General features: G+C 38.1%; 1 protein-coding gene across 1 annotated transcript in view; it reads right to left on the bottom strand.

The window, feature by feature from the left end:
- The window catches only part of ESR1 (estrogen receptor 1), a gene marked incomplete at its 3' end in the record, with an annotated part of 182,101 nt that extends 172,755 nt beyond the window's left edge, over positions 1–9,346 (bottom strand). Inside the window, exon 1 of the mRNA XM_080341081.1 lies at positions 9,265–9,346. The remainder of the gene's footprint in view (positions 1–9,264) is intronic.
- Between the last annotated feature and the right edge of the window lie 10,436 nt (positions 9,347–19,782).

Here is a 19,782-nt window from a genome sequence, read left to right on the forward strand (position 1 = left end):
TATAGTACATACCCTTCCAGCCTCTCAGCTCCAACTCTGGAGATTATGATCCTCTACCTAGCAAAGCAGCTGAGACTGCAGTAATCATAGAATCATTTGGTTTGGAAGAGACCCTTGAGATCATTGAGTCCAACCATAACCTAACTCTAGCACTAAACCATGTCCCTAAGAGCCTCTTCTATATGTCTTTTAAACACCTCCAGTGATGGTGACTCCACCACTCCCCTGGGCAGCCTGTTTCAGCACTATACAACCCTTTCAGTGAAGAAATTTTTCCTAATACCCAATCTGAACCTTTCTGGCACAACTTCAGGCCATTTCCTCTCATCCTATCACTTGGTACTTGGAAAAAGAGACCAACACCCTCCATGCTACAACCTCCTTTCAGGTAGTTGTAGACAACGATAAGGTCTCCCCTCAGCCTCCTTTTCTCCAGGCTAAACCGCCCCAGTTCCCTCAACTGCTCCTCATCAGACCTGTGCTCCAGGCCATTCATCAGATTTGTCGCCCCGCTCTGCACTCTCTATAGTACCTCAAATGTTCTTCTTATAATAAGGGGACCAAAACTGAACACAACACAGTATTCAAGATGGGACATTGCCAGCACCAAGTACAGTGGAACGATCACTTCTCTAGTCTTGCTGGCCACACTATTCCTGATGCAAGCCAGGATACTGTTGGCCTTTTTGGCCACCTGGGCACACTGCTGGCTCTTGTTCAGCTGGCTCTCAATCAACACCCCCAGATCCTTTTCCACTGAGCAGCTTCCCAGCCACTCTCCCCCAAGTCACTCTTTCCCAGTCAGCTATATCCATCTTAAAACTCGCACTGGATCTTGGATCTCAGCTTCCCATAAAGCACAGGACCACATTTTTCCCAAGACTACAGGCTCTTCAGTTCTCTGGTTGTGCAATTGGAAAGTAAGGCCTGCTAGAAAGTAGGAGGTAAGTGGAAATTTTATAACATCTGTACATGAGCCCCATGGCAAATTCTGATAATTGTCTGGTAGAGAAGAGCTGCCAATCTTTTCAAAAAGTTATTAGTATCTCAGGAGATACTGGAAGAAAGGATAAAAAGAAGTGCTATTTAAAAAAAAAAAAAAAGGCAAGATAGTGTTTCTGGTAATCTTCCTGTAAATTTGTCTTTACTGTTAAACAACAAATGGAACCAATACTAAAAGAAGTATTTACTGGCTAGTAATATGCTTGTGTGAATCAAACAGTATTAAATTATAAAATAAAAGGTTTGCCAGAAATCCATTACTCTTTAATTTAAAAAAAAAAAAAAAGCTTTTCTAAAATTAGTGAAAGGAATGAATTATCATGTAAGAGTAAGAAAGGCTTCTGATATCTTATAAAAATCATAACTTAAAAATTAATTCCAGCTGACCTAGATAGCAATATTGCCCAATTTGGTGAAGTTATCTATAACTACATTGTTCTGACCATTTAACATTTACAAAGAACATAGAAGGCAATCTATAATAGGGTAAGTTTTAAGATATGTCCAACTTAACATGCACAAAACAGAGAAGACAGCATACTTGTTTAATTATTGAATTAATGCCCTTCCAACCTTATAAAAGAAACATTTTCCTTTAAACCCTGTGTAAATAGACATAACTCAATTCCACACTGAGTTTTCCTGCTGCATAGCAGTGTTCCTGCATGAGCCATGCACTGACCTCTTGACGTACTAACCTCTTCCTGGCAAAAATATCTTGAATTCTCCAGTTATGTTCCATTCACCTTTGGTTTAAAGATGGTTCAGCCCAGCTTGTCTGTGGTTATCACCTGCTCACCACAAACTCTGTCAGTGTTCCCAATAGAAAACAATAAGGTAGGAAAAGAAAAAAAAGAAAAATAAAAAAGCACCAGGATTGCATCCTGTACTGCCTGCAGAGGGAGCAGCCTGGGCCCGGCACCACATAAACAAGCAAACACAACAGTGCTGGCATGGGTGACCTACAAGGAGAGATATAAAATGTCACTTGATGTGTCTTGGCTAAGTGATGACTTAAGATCACTTCAATGGTCTTCAGAAATTTGAAAGATACCAAGGAAGAAGCAAATATATTTAACATCATGAAAAGAAGCATACATATAAAGAGTGGGGTGAAATTAAAAGGCAAAGGTAGAAATAATCCTTATGAATTAATGAAAAAATCCTGACTCTGAAGAAGTCTTCCAAACCAGTCATCAGCTAATGTCTTAGGATTTCCAACTCTTGAGCAGGTCAGACACTTAAAAACAATCGAACTTATGGAAAATATGCCTGAAGATACTTAAAACCATCTGAAATATCTTTTCATCTCTTAACTTTTCGTTTTGTTCAAAACAGTACCACATTACTCCTTAGCCAAACAGCAGTCTAGGAACAAGTTCTTAGTAATTTAAATAGTTTGAATACTGTTATAAGCAGGATTAAAACATGCACTGAAGCTCTGTAAAGCAGGTTTGCTATTTCTACGACCTCGAGTTCTAAACTTGAAAGCTCCCACAACCTTCATATAACCATGAACAATCTTCCTCTTATCTGATTGCTGAGGAATAGCCATCCTGAGCTCTGCCTTCTGTCTTGAATTTAAAAATATAGTCTTTTCCACAAATTCTGTCCAAATATTCTACCTTGTGCTGTATGGCAGGCCCAATCTGTTAGTCCTTTATGCCAGACAGAAAAAAAGGCTGCTCCCTTGAATGATTTACTGCCCTCTCTGAGTTTTTACTGACACAACATTACTTTGTCTGGATTTTTGTAAAGAATCTTTGTATGCGACTCCTCCATACCCATGAACAATCTTAATGAGTGCAGGCAAATGCTTTAAAGTGCTATCTGTTTTCCAAGGTCTGAAACACAGATGTCTCTTTTTGGTAATGCTGCGTGCCATTGACCTGACTGTAAAGTTGATGGCTTCCATTGGTGCACCATCCAGACACGATTTGCTAGGTAAAGTGGGGTTTTTGTGAGTTCTTTTTAGAAAATAATTTTGGTTCCAAGCCTTCGTTTAGAGATTTTGTCTTGATATTGTTTCACTTTTCAACAAGTGATGTATACACTAAGATACAGCCGCTTGTCACATTATAAAGGATCTTAACTAGTGAGAAAGGAAACATCATTTTTTCTTTTCAGTTTTGAGTCTTTCTAAGTTTTCTGATTCAAACAGAATCTTGCTTCCCTTGCCTTCCCTTCTTTCCCTTCCCTTCCTTTGTCATTGTTTCCATATTTTGCAGAGAAAACTTGGGAGAACAGATTAGGAGCTACATGTATGATATGTATATCGCAGTTAAACCTACCTCAGAAATGCTGTCCTTTGTTTGAATAAAGCTTGCACATGGTAAACCAATATGTTTGGGGTTTTATCCTCTCAGTTTCTCTTGATTTTCAGTGTATACTTCTTGCTACCTCTTAAACTGCAATACTAACTCTTTTTCTGAAGGAAGGAGCATTTTCTTTCCTGCTCCACTAAATCATAATGGTATTTCACATATTTTATTTCATTCTATGCCACTCATAGTTTGCCTAAGCATTTTGACCCTGGACTATCTCCTGAAATAAGGTTAAAAGAGAGCCTAATGAAATAATGTACAGAGGTGCCACTGGAAGGGAGGTAGTATTTCTCTTCTCAAGTGAAAAAAAGAAAAAAAAAAAGTCACTTTTAAAGCTCTGGTGAAAAGGTAATGATGCGAATGTGGCAAAGCTGCAAATTCTGCAGTGCTGTTGCAGAACTGCCTTGATTTCTGGTAGCATGGCAGTATTGGAGTTGGTCCTTTGATTCAGACAGAGGGTCCATTTCTCCTAATGTCTCATCTCCGTCACTGATCAGAAGCAGATGCTCAAGGAACAAGTACATAGGATTCTTCTAGATACATTACTGCCCTCCAGCTATTCTCATCTCGGGGTATTCCCTGGAGTGGATTTGGTTTATCCATTTAGTGACCTTGGTTTATCCGCTTACTAACGATGTACTTACTCTTTTCCACATACTTACCCACTTGCCCTTGAATATATGTAAACTATCAAACATAAGAATCATCTGTAACGTGCTTTGACATGAACTTCTGAAATCTATCAACTGCTGCATAAAAAGAATTTCTTTTTTTTTTTCTTCTTTTCTTTTTTTCTTTTTATTTGTTTGTTTTGAACCTGGCTTCTGTTAGCTTTGGTGTACTGAGAGAAATTATAAACACTCAATTCCACTCACAACTTTGCATATTTCTACCAAATCCCCCTAATTCATCTATTTTCAGGGTGATGAGTTTTAACCTACTCAGTTGTTCTCCATTTCATCTCAGGGAAGGAACAAAACTAAGAAATCTGTGACTCTTTAGAGACTCTGCTAACAACATTCCTCTCTGCAGGTGCATATTTCTGGTTTTTAACAAAAATATTGTTAACAAAAGATGATTTTTTTAATAGTCAGACCTGTTTGTTCTATAGTTCCTTTTATTTAGACCATAGCCAAGGGGCAGATACTCATTTCTATGTTCTATATTCATTTTACATTAAGGAAAACTAAACTATGAAGTACTAAGTTATAGAGTACAATTAAATAAAATGCACAAAGACAGTACGGAGAATATTTGGCTAGAGAGTCAAAGCATCCCATGTATCCATAGAAGCCACTAATTTGCTATATTTGTCACTGACGGATCCTCAGATGAAGCATTAATTTAATCCAATTTCAAGAAAAAAGTAAACAAATCAGAATCCAGGGGACTGTAACAGTATTAGAGAATTTAAACAGAAAAGGTAATGAAAAGATAAGACTGTACTAATTTGATTTATTTTCTCTGAAGAAGTGGAAGCTGGGAAAAGACGTGACAGTGGTCTTACGCTAAGTAAAAAGGCGCTATAAAAGGACAGTAATCAATAGCTTACAATGACCACCATGAAAAAGAAAATTTGCAAAATAACTCAGACTGGATATCACGAAGAGCTAAAATAGTCTATCTAGAGAGATCTGGACTCTCCTCCCCTGAGGGCTTTTAATATCTTCCAGGGTGGCATGCCTGATCCTTTCCCAGCCTATGGAGATAAGTAAGTGATCTTCTAAAATCCCTGTCAGCTCTGCACTTCTATGGTTTCTTATTGATGTAACATGTGGCTTTAATGGGACACAGCTGCCTAAAAGCATTTTATGAGTTCTGGTAGCTAGCCAAAGGACCAATATATGGACCTGCAAACAGCAGGAGTAGGACACAAGAGCTATTGTTCGTAGTCATATGGTTCCATTTGTGTGTTACTTGGTTTGAAAAAATTAAATCTTGTCTATTCAGTCTTTGCTAATTCTGTCTGTTTAAGGCATATGAAATGGGGAAATAACATAATTGAAGCTCTTATTCTGAATTCTAACTTTCGGTATTGCTAAGTGCATCAAGGGGCTCTCAACACACTGCAACCAGAATTTGCTCTTAGGAATAGGCATAATCACAACTTTGTTCCAATTGAAAAATATTTTTGGGTTGTTGTTTCTCTCTGCTTACCATTACAATTACCATGACCTAATGGGAACTCAAGCTTCAGCATATTCTCCAAAATTATAACCATTCCACTTCTTAATAAATTATAAAATCACACACCTTCCATTTGCTTGTGGCAGAATTTGGTCTGATTTCACAAGCAGAAGTATATGAGCACTGGCTGCTGCATCTAAAGAAAACAAGGTTCATCATTAAGGCCTTCTCATGACAGCTCTGCAGTGATAAGTGTGAACAAGACTGTCTCACTAGACACTAACAGGTGACTAATGAAATGTATCACACTGGTGAAATTTAATTTGACGATGTACCTTTTTTCTTTATATGCATATCTCATTTTAGCTTTCCATATAATTAGTGAAAAGAGGTGGGTCCTAAACTACAAACTAAACCCTTTGCATTGAGCAGACAACCAGAGACCATTCCTGACAGGGACCCACGTTAGGTGCTTTAATTTAAAATTGTGAACCTTCTCCTTTGGGTGCAAGCCACCACCGTCAAGTAAAGAATGCTGTAGAATATGAGGGTTTTCTTCTACCAGGAAGCTTATTTCTGCTCATTAAGCAGGCAAAATCTTTTAACAGAAACAGATGTAAACCACCCAGGAAGAAACAATAATAATAAAGATCTAGGTAAACACTTGCAAAAAATCAGATTCACAAAACCATTTATTCTTCCAAGCACATTTAAGAAAATAAAACTATATGCACACCTGCCAATATTGTGAGGAATAAATAAATAAATAAATGGAAGAGCAACATATTTTAATATGCTTTAATCAAATACTGATCTTGTGGTCAATAAAGTACTCATCAGATATCACGGCAGTAATTAAAATTCACATGGTAGCTATGCACAGCTTTTACACACCTTTAGACAGTGTCTACAGGGGCAGTTTGTGACTGCCAGTTTCACTCTCGGGTGCTGATCCACTCTTACCCACTCCGCATGCATATTTTAACATTGCTGGACTGTCTTGTGGAGAAAACCAACTAATTTCCTCCAACACAAGAATTAAAAGAATGTGATCAGAGTTGCAAAGTCGGGCATTCAAAGTAAAGGAACATCAAAGCTAAAACCAGTTGTCTTTATTGTTCCCATTTGTACATTTGCATTGCCACTCCCTTGCACACATTTTAACATCAATTTCATTTTCTTCTTGGTTCCAACTGAAAAGCTCTGTCTTTAAAATTATTTCTTTCATAGTTGGTTCTAAAATCTGACAATACTATTTAGGTCAGAACAAGAGGCTTTTTGTCACCTTCTCCCGTCCATCTGTTTTATATATGGGTGTCATATTTGTTAATTCTTGACTGAAAGTACCAGCCAGTGTGACATATTTATTAAAATACTTTGCTCTTGGCCTTACAATAACATTAAACTACAGTGGCATGAACTTTCACAGACTATTTGATCCCCATATTTTCCGCATGTGTTAGGCAAAGAGAAATATTTTCAGGATGTAAATAAACAAGACCAAAATTAGGGCTGCACGGGATATTTTGTCTCTGGAATCTACTCATTCTGAGTTTCTGACACTGTAGAATTGCTAAAGCATTTGAAACAGATGTTGTGTACAATTTTATTTTTGTTTGAAAAACAGACTAATACCCTTTCTTTCACAAAACTTTAATTATGTGCTGCTTTCTGACACTCTCAATTCATGTGGACAACTGAGAACTACACACCAACCACAAAAACAACTATTACAGGTTTTCTTAGGCTGGTGCTTCCTTACACATAACTCTTCCCATTTTGCCTTTCTTAGACAGTTTTTGTCTTCACTCAGCCTTCTGATCAGAGTTAATCTTCTCACAGACATAGAGCTTTTTTTTCACCTTTCCAGTCCCTCCCACAGGAAACGTCTGCTTAGGCTATAAAGCCAGGCCAGTCCCATTTTTTCTGTTCAAACCTTGTAAAACAGCCTCTGGTTACCTACACCTTAACTCCCTTCCTCATCCTTTACCCTAATCTCTTTGTCCCCCTGATCCTCACTGCTAAATCCTAGGGTGTTTTACCCAGCAGAGTAGCCCCAAGTCACAGTTTCCACTTCCCCATGAGCCTCCACTCCCTGTAGTTCATGGTCTTCTACAAAAGATCCCCTGTCCTAGTCTCTTGTCTTGGTCCCTGGGCCAATGTCAGGCTCTCCCCTGTTTTTCTTTTCAATTTTATAATTTTATGTTATAATTTCATAAAACATAGGTAATGAAGACAAAGGACCCCTGTTCTTCACAGTGATGTCCAGAGCCAGTGTAGCCAGCAACACTCCAGGAACTTCAGTTGCAGGAGAGATCTGCTCAGCCCCACGTGATCCCAGCCTGGGCACACAGAGATAAACTTTAGGGAGCGAGGCTGAAAACATCCAGCGAGCAGGAGCATTTTTGCATTATGTGTTCTTTAAGCAGCTTTCAGCTTAGCCAGATTTGGGCTGATTTCACAGAGATAAAAGCTGTCCTTTAGCCCATGGCCGCTTCCAAGTGTCAAGTCTCCATTCAGAAAGCAAGCACAGATGCACTCAGGCAAGAAAGTTTCCTCTAATGAGGGCCAAGCAGAAATTGAAAATACCATTGGCAGCCCACACAGTGTACATGAAAAAAATCCATTAAGTTCCATGTTTTGTACATTAATGCAAAGCCTACGCTGACTCTCCTCCCACTAATGAGATCATGAAATGATGACCTGCAGATCAAAGATCTCACAGCTTTATTTAGATTTCGGCAAAGAAGATATTATCTTCACTGTGCAAAACAATTTCTCTAGTCTTATTTAAAAAAAAAAAAAAAAAGAGGGGAGGAGGGGGACTAATTTTGATTCATTTCTACATGAAGCATTTCAGCCAGAATTTTCCCAAAAGACCTGTGTCAGTCATGCACCCCAGCATAAGGAGAAGTCAGATTTCAACTCAGACAGTTCTAGTTTGACTACGTTATAAGCATCTGAAAACAAAGTCCGTAATGGGAAGTGTCAGGCAACTTTAGTAATAGGTGGGGCTGATATAACCACTTTATCATAGGGAAACACACTGCACATGCAGGGAGATCAGCCATAAAATAACCTCCTTCTCGTTGTTGCCCTGCACATCCAGTAGCTCCCACACTTCAGGACACTTGAATTTTGGCAGCCCAGTGACTAACAGCCAGGAACACAATTTCAAGATGATGATAAAACACGAACCTCTCAAAACAACTCATAACGGCTTTACCAGCTTGTGATTTTCAATGGGCGAAATTAACAGTAGTTGTGCACTTGCTGCTACATTAAATGTTCTAAACCATCAATAATTTCTGGAAATTTCTCCAAACCTAACCCTGGAGCTGACAGAGATTTTTTTTATATACTCAGTAAACACACTTTCAATCTAGAAAATAGTTATTATGCATTACTAAGGGTAATGTTATCTCACAGGTACTTCCCCAACGCAGTGCACAATATAAAAGACTATTTTGGTGCCAATGGGTATTTCAGCATTTCTGCAACATGGAACTTCACAGGGAGCTGTACACAATGTATTTTGCTTGGAGTACAATAGATAAGCTGTCATTGCTGCTTTGGGAAAAGGGCACCCTATATCTTACTGATTATTGCTCCAGAAGCCAATGCTCCCAAAAACTGAAACAGAGTCCTGCTCTCATAGTCTAGAACACAAATGTACAATAGGTGCAGCACAGAAAAACGTACATCGACTTACTGTACATATAAAAATAGACATGCAATTAAGTCATAACAGACATGAATCAAAACAGAAACAAATTAAAACAAAAAAATACCTACTTTGACAGATTCATACCTGCAGTCTTCTCATTCTAAAGCAAAAAGCCAGGAGAGAGAATATTCTAATTTCTTGCCCATTTGGGTGGCTTCTTTGCACATGTTCCTGAATTTTCAGCTATGATGAGATCCTCTCATTGGCAGTCACCAAGAGGCTGATATGACCATGAAATGAGGAAACACAGTGAATGAAAAATAAGGTACTAGCACCACCATTTGCTGAGGGCTGGAAAAACTAAAAGAAACTTTAAGAGACGATGTAGACCTATTTCTGTAATGCTAGCTGCTTTTAACTCACCATTGCTGCATTGTAGATGCTTGATCAAAACATGCTTTCAGCATTAATTACTTGTCAGGAAAATCTTAATGAAGTCCAGATGATTATTTTTATTCCCAGGACTATAAATCTTCAAGTGTAGAAACAGTTTCATACAAGGGGTTTTCTTTCAGTTATTTAAGTTAAACAAAAGTATCACTTAGAGCTAGCCATCTATTGGAAGTGAGCAAACAGTGGCTGGCAGGGGTGGACTGAAACAGTTAAAGGCAATTACTATGCCCCTGGAAAACACATGTTTTGTTGTTGCTTCTTGCCATCTCAACACTGAGAAATGTGGGGTTTCAGCAAAGTGACCTTGGAGGGGATGAGCTCTCCTCCACCAGTGGGGCCCTTCCCTACTGTCACATGGTGTTTCCATTTCTGCCTCCTGTTTCCTGAAGCAATTTACATTTTCTTCTAAGAAAGAGGGGGTCTGTGAAGTAGAAAAGTAACACAATTCTTCTTTAAGCAATTTAAAGGAGGACAGTCTAATTTTAAAAGATGATACTTGTTAAGAAACAGATTTCGACACCTGTATTGAAAAGTGCAAATGGGATGAAAATTGACATAGACTTTAAAAATCTTATTTGCTTCTGCCTTCTCTGCTATCTGCTAGTTTTATTTTGCTCCTCTTGAGCAACAGATGTAGTTCTTATAAATGAGAACCATCAAATCAATTCATAAAAATGGATGCATTAAACATTTCAGCGTTTCAAGGAAAAACTACTTCGGAGGGGAAACGCTTTGATGTGGGACAAAAATAGCTCAAAAATTACTTTTTTTTTAAAAAATACAAAATTAATAGAAACGTTTCTATTGCACAAATATGTTGATAAACTTTTCTGTTATCAAGACATTACTGTTGGCCCAAATGACCTAGTAAATGTCCCTTTTACAAAGTTTTTAAAGTACATTTTTAACTCCTTCAGTTCCCTCTTTCCTAAAAAAAACCAAACCAAACCAAAACAAAACAAAACAAAAAGTTACCTTTAGATCAGTGAAAAGGGTCAAGAACAAGAAACAGGGAGTGAGGAAGAAAAACTAAAGTATTTCTTCCTCCACTTTTAAACTCTTTTCTGAAAACTATTTAGACTAGGGTCATGAGCCCAAGATTATTGTTGCAAATCCATAGTTTAATTTCTTCCTCTGCTGAGTCTTCCCACAAAGAGAATAATTTTGTCATCCAAAACCTTCAAAAACGAGATACCTAAAGCTACTGGGTAGGCTAAGGCTCAAGTACTATTGTGGATTCTGATTCCCCAGCACCTGAAGATCCAATACCTAAACTACTGTTAGAACCTCAACTTACTTGGGTTAATAATGTATCATCTACATATATTTTTATATTACGCAGAGTTAAGACATGAAATAAGTGCACGTTATGTGATACAGACCAACGATGAGAAAAAAGTTCTTTAAAGAGAGCTATTAATTATGGTCTCCTATTTGGCTGGTGTCACCCAGCACAACCCTAGAGAAATTAACAGAAACCACTTTGTTGTGCATAAGTTGAGGCCTTCACATTGAATACACAAAAGCATAGAAAAATATTTCTATTGTTTATACATAGACACAATAAAAAAGGCAAGAAAGAACTGGCCAATTTTTAAAATAAATTTTTTGGATCACATAGTTCCAAGTATTTCTTATCTTTTATCCAACTTGTGCAGTTTCACAGCATCAAAATGGACTTAAAGCTATTGCCTTCCTTTCCTCAGAAATTTTCTCCATCTCAGGTTTCTCTCTATAGTGTAATCACTTCTAAAGCCACCATCCATTTGTTGGAGGAGTATTGTCAGGACTTGGCAGAGTCCTTATTGTCCTTATTGAACTGTTTCAAAATACAAAACATATTTTACAATTTTAGTATCATCACATTTCTTCTGGTTCTGCTTTCTGAACAGTTATTCTTCTCTCAGACACTTCTGACTAAGAAATTGTATTCACACAATTCAAACCAACACAAATCATGAAGAATTATTGTCTGCTTTCAATTACATGTTGATTTCACATCCTCACTGTGACTTCCAATTTCCTCAAACTGTAGGAAAGCCCTCAAACCACATTTTCAAATATTTTCAAAATTTTTCATCCTTTGCCTGAGTGACAGCTGACAGATGTATTTGTCACTCAGTATTTCCCAAACTGATTGTTTTTTGCATCATTGGTAAATGTATTCAGACCTGACTCATTTCAGATGTGACTACACCATCCTGATAGCCAATAATCATTCTCCCTGTTCTACAGTTTCACATATATTCTCCAAGTAGGCAGACCACAGACCACATATTGTTGTATATTTTATGCTTCTTTTTAAATATTTTTAGACTGTTTCTGTAGTTCTTTCTGCTCTTCAACAATTGCACTATTACTGAAGACTAACATATCTAAATATATTGAAGTATAGGTCAGCTATGGAAAACACATTTTAAAATAGCTCAGAGTACGTGCACAAAAGATACAGGGACCATGAAATAGAAAACCAGGAGTGAAGTCCAGGGTTTGTAAATGACCATACTCCACACCGTAAGAAGGCAGCCATATTTTCCAATGCCAGGCCAAAATTGTTCATTTCTTGTCCTTTTCTAGGTTCAAGAAAGTGTGCCGCAGCCATCACCACTGTTACACTCATGCATGCACACACACATACACTCAGAAGGAAATCAGAAATCAGGCTTAAAAAATGTGTCATCAGGAGCTTCTGCACCTTTGCTGTTTTTTGTGCCTCACTTCAGGATTTTTGGGGGAGGCCACATGTTCCTGAACCTCTGGGACTGGAGCAGGAGATAAAATTGCAATTGAAAAGCTGTGTTAGTCCAAGAAACCAACTTCTTTTAAATGGATTAGGGCAACCAAACCCTTCCTTCACAGCCACATGGGGCGAGTCCTTGTGGGACAGGAATCAAGGTACCAACATTCGGTTTCTCTCCCCCTGTCCCCTTGGTGACACTAAGGACAAAGATAGGAAAGAAAGGAAGAAAGATCACACAAAGCCCCGGAGGTCTATTGGACAGTGGAAAATTGAGGTAGAGCAAGCTGCCAGACAAACGTCCACTGTGTCATCCAGGGACATTGAAAGAAAGAGATTGAGGTGACGTCTAAAACTGTGGGCTTCAGGCCCCAAAATACAGCCAACTTGACTCCTGTCAAACCACTTACAGAGAAGCTGACATATCCTTAGATAAAACTGAAGCTTCATACACACTCTTTTCTCAGTGCCACACATATGTATACAAGTACTGCTAATACGTATGTATGTGCTCACATGTATTCATAGCACAGTGTCACTATATAAACTGAGGAAAAATACTATCTTGCTTGTTTGGCAACCTACAGGTGTCAATATCTTCTCTACAGTAATGCTGACATTTGTGAAGATTCTGCTCACAAACAAGCACCTAAACCAGAAATACTTCTGCTGTTCTCCAGCTTAATAAGGGGACAGAAGTAGAAAATAAAATAAGCATAAAATCAGGATTTTAAAAAAGACGATAAACTTGTATTTTCAAGCTGCTGAAACTGGCACCACTTGAGCAATAGAAGAATTAGCAGGCAATTTCACTAACCGTATTTATTTACAGAAATCATGTAAGCAGAAATACTTGGCATTATTACTAAGGTGCTTTTACACTGCATTCATGTAATTCATTCTGCAAAGCCACACATGAAATTCCCACCTCTATTAAAAGATTATTATATCCTTTCTTAAAGACAGAATAAATCTTCAGTCCTTTAAAATCTTTGTAAAATCATGACAGTGGTTTTCACTTTTATGTGAAAGGGAGAGCATGGATGCAAAAACCATCATCCTTATAAAAGACGTGACTGCAGATAATGGATGCCAGAACTGTGGAAAGTGAGAGGACAAAAGACACAGCTGAAGACTCCTGCAGCTTAGTAGAGGGAGCAGCTTCACTCTTTCAAATAAAGAATGTACATGTCTGGTACTTTATAAAAGAAAAACAGATGTTAAAAGAATAAATGCATAAATTTACCTATTAAGACAGAACATCTAGTTTGTGTGGTAGTTTTACTAGGAGCTGCAAGTTCCTGAAACTTCTACAAAAACAAGAGCTATGTACATCTTGAAATACTATTTGTTCCCTGGTCTGAGGAACGCTGCAGCAGACACAAAATACTCCCTCAGGGCAGACATGGCACAGAGAGGTTTAGATCAATGTGCTGATGCAACTGTTTAAGCTGACTCTAGAGTTAAATCTGTGTCCAGCTGACGGTATTGCAAGCAATTGCATTTAGAGGGTGACATACAAAAAATTCTTTTCTTAAAGGGATACAAGCAAGACCATGATAAATAAATTACCTCCTAACCAAGAACATAAAGGAATTTCTTTGTACTGACAAGCTATTCCAGTTCAAAATTCCTTGTGTAGGAAAGTTACTCTACAACTGTCCCCTACCTGTGGCACCTAACACTGTCTCCTCCCTTGGGTGACCACCAGCCACGAGGCAGCATCGATGGGTTCTGCTGCAGCAGCTCCTTCTGTTACAGTTTCTAGCCCGAATCTCTACAGAGAGTTAAACCAGTTTGAAATATTTTCCAATTTAGGTAAACAAAAAGTAGATAAAGTTTTATTTTGCAATCTGAAATGTAAATCTTTATGCAAAATTATTGCCTGTCTTAGGAATAGTCTCCATATTGATCTTTTCCACCCCTATCAGTTTTATTTAGCCAGTTTAGCAGTTTGGAAGAGTTGTTTGACTGAAGCAAAAATAAATAACACTTTAAAGGGTTTAGAACCTGTCATTTTATCTAAACCAAGTTTGTGCTGTCAAGATATCCGAAGAATACTCAATGAACAAGAAGTATCATTAGGAAAGATGATATTAATATTTCCACCATAAAATTTCATTAAAAGTTTTGTAATTGATGAACAACAGATGCATCTATGAAAATAGTGCATTTTCCTTTCAAAACAACAAATGAACTTCTGACTGCCCAGGTCACTTATTTTGTGTACTGACAGACTGGGTTTTCAATAGTTGACCTTTATCAGATTGGCTCACTGATATCAATTTTGTCGGTCATTCTGTTAAAGGCAAATGTGTATTTCTTGGCCCCAGAATAAAAATCTTAATTGGTTAACAGAATATCAGGCCCTATTACAGTCCAATACCCTTTTGTTGTTTTTGTTGTTGTTGCTAGAAACAAGTTTCTTTATCTCAGTACTTAGCTAAATTACTAGCAATAAAATTAAAGCAAGTTTCAATCAATAATTGCATTCAGAAAATGTATACCAAAGATATAAAGAGAACCCAGTCCTGTGGGCTGTTTCCAACAGGGAGTGAAAACCAAGCTACTCAAAGATAATTTCTACTACACTAATAACTGGGCTGTTCTTATCAATGCCCACATTTTCTTAGCACAAGGAATGAGACTCCACGACAGAACTCTTTTTGATGCCTACATTGACAGATAACATAGTTTAATATTTTCATTGAGTTAAATGCACCAGGCCTTACCAGGGCAAATTCTGACACCCTGGGGGTTGGATGCCTTCAGCCCTTCAGGATGCTGCTCCTTCCAGAGGTACCCACACTACATGGCCAGCCACCTCTGGCTAACAATGCTGGGCTCGCTTCTTTGCATCTGATATTGAAATCAAATGGCATTGAAAAAAAGCATCTATTTGATGTATCGTGTAAAATGTGTTGATCCTGTAGTTCTGTGTTAGTGGCCAGCTGACAGAATTATTTTGGCAATCTTTGAAGCACCAACTGAGCATCCTCGGGAGCACCTCCAAGTTTCGCTGCCTGATAGCAACAGCACCAGTAGCATTTTGTCTCCTGATTCTTTTGGCTGTTCTTTATTTATACAGTCAATATTTTCCTGTCAGTTTTTCTAATCCTGTCCCCTTGCCCTTCATCTCTCCTAATGCATTCAGCTTTTATTTCCTTCTTTTCCAGATGGCTGCTTGGCCCATTATCATCTGGTCACTAATTGTTGCCTGAACTAACCCCATCTTTGCTGGATGTGGCTTGTAAACTCCACTATGAAATGTAAACTTGCTTCCACTTCTCTCAAGGGCACTTCTGCATGTAAATATGAAGCTTTCCAAAATTTTCTGAGGACTATTTTCTGATTTAAGAATGCCTGTAAGTTTTCCCAGACATTAGTCTTAGGGCTCCTTATATAAGCTTGTACTCATTTCAGAGGTATTGCAGACCCTTTACACTTAACAATGTTTACTGAGTGACCTGCTACATGGTATGGAACTCACCAATATATATTTGCTTTTTTAGAAGTTATATTTCTCTGTCATTTGGTCTCCAATTTCTTGCCTGGGACAAAATACTTATTTTCACTAAACTGCGAACCCTGTTTCAGTTGTCTTTGAAGAATAAATACCTTTTTTTTGTAGACTGGATTTTATCGTATCTCCTGTTTATATTTCTAATTCTTCTGGGTCTACTGATGTTAATAAACACCCTATATTTAGGATTATTTAAAAATATTTGTGACAATGATATTCAGATATTTTACAAGGGAGGATCAAAGTAATATTAAAATTGCTAAATGCAATCCTTGCATAATTTCAATTGCCTTTTTACATGGTCTACCAAACAGACTGGAGTTTAAGTGATGGCATTCAGACTGCAAGTGAGCGAAATTGCTTTCCCTGTTTTATCAAGAAATACATCTTCTTTCCATGAAGCAAACATGTAGTTCCCTTGGCAATTATTAAATTGGAGGGTTTACTCTAGTGCAGGAAAGTCTATGCTCTATCATAAGTTCATGTCAGGAAATGCAGCTGAAAAAGGAGTCCAGGAAAGGCAGTGGAGGATCAGGTCCAGATACCACACAGCACCAGGACAGAATCAGAGGGTGCAGCGATCCATCTGCCTCGTGGTTTGCTGCATTTTTCAGCAAGTTACTTCACTTTATTGCAGTTGCTCTGTGTAAGATAACAGAAACATCGGGCCAGCAGTCCTTTGCCTTTGTCCTTTTACATCCTGCCATAGGAAGTACCATGTCAGAGCACAGTCTTATTATTATCAATTAATAAATCACAAGTAAGTATTATTTATTTTACTGAAATTTAATATAGACTAATTATATTTGTAGCTATTAGTAAGTTATTTTTAAAACTTTTGCAAATAAATGTGCTTATTAGAAACAAGCCACAGTATGATTTTGTTGTCATCAACAGGACTATTATTTGGTGGACAGCACAGTGTTTATTTTCTGTTGATGACATCATAGTATTTTTGTATTCTGACAATTTTCTTTAGAATGTTAATTTAATTTACGTATGAGCAATGCTGCTAAACCTGTGCTTAAAGTCTATAGCATAGGCACTGATTAAGGGAGTACATCACCATCATGTTCATTAATTACAGGGTTGTTCTCGCAGTAGGTTCTCAAAAAGTAGTCAAGGTGATCAGAAGACAAATACTGGCAACTGGTCACTCTCAGATCCCTTGCAAACCTTCATTCTTCTCCAGGAGCCAAATTACAGCTTCCCAATGCACAAGAGGTAATGGCAGAGACTTGGGCAGTTGTGCTGCTGCTGCTATTTTTCACTCTTATTGTTATAAAAATATGAATGTTATAATGAGAAGGCTTTTTCTGTTTAACATCGAATAACAAGATCACTAACCTGTGCCTGGCTGAAAAACAATGGAGTGGTAAAACTAAATTTCTGGCTACAACCCTAAGACAAGCATAGTCTCACTTGTGAAATATTTGTTTAAAGTGCACCGTGTTCAGAAATTTGTTCTCCAAGGCCACAGAAGGTACGTGGTCATCTATAAGAGACTTTTCAGAACAGCTTTAACAAGGACTTTTTTAAAATGAAAAGATTGCAGTTTGGGGGATGTGAAAATTACAGTCTGTCTGAGAAATAAACATCGTTACGGTTCATTGTAAGCTAAAAGCAAAACTAGAAGCAAATAACATAGAACTGTATTTCCAAAATTTTCTAAAGAAAAAAATCAACAAATTATAGGGAGTCTTTTATGTAACCAAATATAAAAATCACAATTCTCTAGTGCTTCATCTGTGAAAATTTTAAAGAACTTTCTAAAGGTGGGTGGGCAGCTATAATTACCTTACTTTTAAAGAGAATAAACACTTTAGTGCTAAATCTTTCCAGAACTGGAACCTTGGACCATAGAGCAAAATAAATGTTATTCTAGTATAAAAAAATACTTTTTTCTTTGGCAGATAAGTAGCTTGCAAATGTATTTTGGAGGTTTAACTATGACAGAAATAAAGGCCAAAGTATGTAAAAAAAGCATATTGTTACACATGTTTGTAACTAAAAAGCTGGCAAACTTGCAGGATTTGGGGTGGCAAGGAGGAAATATCTAGTTACAAGAGCACTGGAATTTGTAAAATGGAACAATAAATATTTGACATTAATTAAATTTTCCTTTTCAAAACAGTAGTGCAAACAATAATTTTATATTGTGTGAATTATACCATTGATGCTGCTAAGGACGTGTGGTAATCACCAGTAATTTTTCTTCCTGTAAGAAGCATTAATTTATTAAATTTAGTAGTTTATTTTGTTTAGCATATCCTTGCAATATTATAATTATCTTTCATTGAACACACATAGAAAAGACTTTTAAAATGCCTGTTTCATTTAGGAACTAGAAAACAAAATTCTCTATTATACAGAGGAGACACAGGATTCTCAGCTGTTCTCCAAAGCTGCACTTCCTCCCATCTTCTGGGTATAACAACATACTGAATGGAAATCCTTCAGTGAAGCACTTCATCGAAGCCAGGTGAACTCACTGAGACACTGGCCACAAGTCAAAAGTGACATCTTTATGCTCTTGCTTCTCCCACCACTGGAATGGGGAGGACCAGGAATTCTTCCAGTGGGGAAAGTGACTTTTTTTTGTGATAACACTTTTTCATGGAAAAGGCCACCTTCTGAACATTTTGCAGTTTTCCATACAGGTGAACTGGCATTTTAGCTGTGTCCCTGGGAGACTCATCTCCTGCAAGGGCCAAGCAGTGGAGGCAGGAAGGGACCAGGAGCCTGGCTGGGGAGAGTCAAACAACAGTGTCCTGCTGCCATGAGATGGAACGGTAGCCTAGTCATCTGTTGGGTATTAACGGGTGAAAGGCTTCTGGGGATGACAGTGAGAAATGGGAGGGATTTCCTGCTTCCTCAAAATTAAACAGCCACTGCCATTACAGTAAGCAAGAAGTGCTAGGTGAGAGAAATACAATTATGTCTGTCTTCAGAATTCCTACATTTCAAAAACTTTTTTTTGCCCTTCCATTTAGAAAATTTTCAAACCAGCTTTTTCTTCTTTTTTTTTTTTTTCCTCTCATTTTGACAGTATTGCTGAAGTCTGCCAGAGGCAGAAAGCATATTAATTTAGTTTTGCTTGTATCTATTTTTCAAACTTGTGTTCCCAAGTTTCAGAGGTTATTGACCCTCGTAACTCCAATTGATCTTTAACGGCCATTCTGTGTTCTCTGCAACTCCAAATGCCAGATATTAAAGCCCTTCCCATATGCAAAATGCACGTGCACAAGCACAGTGGAAGAACTTCACAAAGACTACATGTCCAGTCCTGCTGGTGTTGAATGCTGGAAGCAGTGCTGTTTGTGAAAACAGACTTGACTCAAGACAGCCCCTGGGAGAGGGAGACAAGGAAGCAAACGGCACTTGCCAAACAGTGTTCCTGCGGCAAACACCACTGCTGGCAGGTGCTTGTAGCAACCACAATGATGCACACAAAACAAGAAAGTGCCTGCACAGCTTTTTTTTGCATAGTTTTTTTCCATCCTATGTCACCTTGCTTCCTCACACTCTTCCTCCTTTTCCCGACATGTGAGTGCTGATTTTCTCATACCATTCCTGGGTTTTCCCCTTACTGCACCCAACAGTTTCAGCCTCAGTTTCCTTCCTTTGCTTCTCACCCATCCTTCATCCTGGTCCATGACTAGGAAGCTGCAAATTGCTCCCATCCCGCTCACCGCTACCCATTGCTTGCTTCCCAAACTTCAGCTCTCCTGAGCACTCATTCCCACATCCCTACCCAACTACTCTCAGTTTTCTTTTTTTTCCTTGCAGCCTACCTTTCCTGTATCTCTCCCATGAAACTTCCTTTCTCTTCACTGTGAAACCTGCCATAACCAGGTCCATCATCAGTCTGTCTGTCTTCCTTGTAGCTTTGAGCTGGACCACTCCTTCCACTCCCGCTTGATTCTAGTGAAAAGAGCACTGGAAGCAG

This window comes from Nesoenas mayeri (genome assembly GCF_963082525.1).
Source record: "Nesoenas mayeri genome assembly, chromosome: 3".
In the NCBI taxonomy this organism is placed as follows: Eukaryota; Metazoa; Chordata; class Aves; order Columbiformes; family Columbidae; genus Nesoenas; species Nesoenas mayeri.